Source organism: Schistocerca serialis, chromosome 12 (assembly GCF_023864345.2).
Source record: "Schistocerca serialis cubense isolate TAMUIC-IGC-003099 chromosome 12, iqSchSeri2.2, whole genome shotgun sequence".
Taxonomy (NCBI): domain Eukaryota; kingdom Metazoa; phylum Arthropoda; class Insecta; order Orthoptera; family Acrididae; genus Schistocerca; species Schistocerca serialis.
The window spans coordinates 106,024,411-106,025,004 of NC_064649.1; the positions used below are offsets into that span (position 1 = coordinate 106,024,411).

Sequence of the window (594 nt, forward strand, 5' to 3'; positions counted from 1 at the left end):
CTAAAGTATACCTTCTACTACCCATGATTTCTTCGCAGTTACGTTCTTTGTACCTATGTTTATTTTTCCAACGTCTGTGATTGCCCTTTTTAGAGATGTCCATTCCTCTTCGCCTGTACTGCCTACTGAGCTATTCCTTATTGCTCTATCTATAGCCTTAGATAACTTCAAGCGTGACTCGTCATCTTCCCATAGTACTCCTGTTTCACACTTCTTTACGTACTCATTCTTCCTGAGTAATCTCTTTAACTTCAGCCTACTCTTCATCAGGCAACTGCCTTGCCGCAGTGGATACACCGGTTCCCGTGAGATCACCGAAGTTAAGCGCTGTCGGGCGTGGCCGGCACTTGGATGGGTGACCATCCAGGCCGCCATGCGCTGTTGCCATTTTTCGGAGTGCACTCAGTCTCGTGATGCCAATAGGAGCTACTCGACCGAATAGTAGCTACTTAGGTCAAGAATACCATCATAACCACCGGGGGAGTGGTGTGCTGACCCCAGGCCCATGCTATCCGCATCCTCCACTGAGGATGACACGGCGGTCGGATGGTCCCGGTAGGCCACTTGTGGCCTGAAGACGGAGTGCTACTCTTC

At 50.0% G+C, this 594-nt stretch overlaps 1 pseudogene; it reads left to right on the forward strand.

Moving 5' to 3' along the window:
* Positions 1–269: 269 nt before the first annotated feature.
* Positions 270–387, forward strand: LOC126428521 (5S ribosomal RNA; annotated as a pseudogene).
* Positions 388–594: the final 207 nt, after the last annotated feature.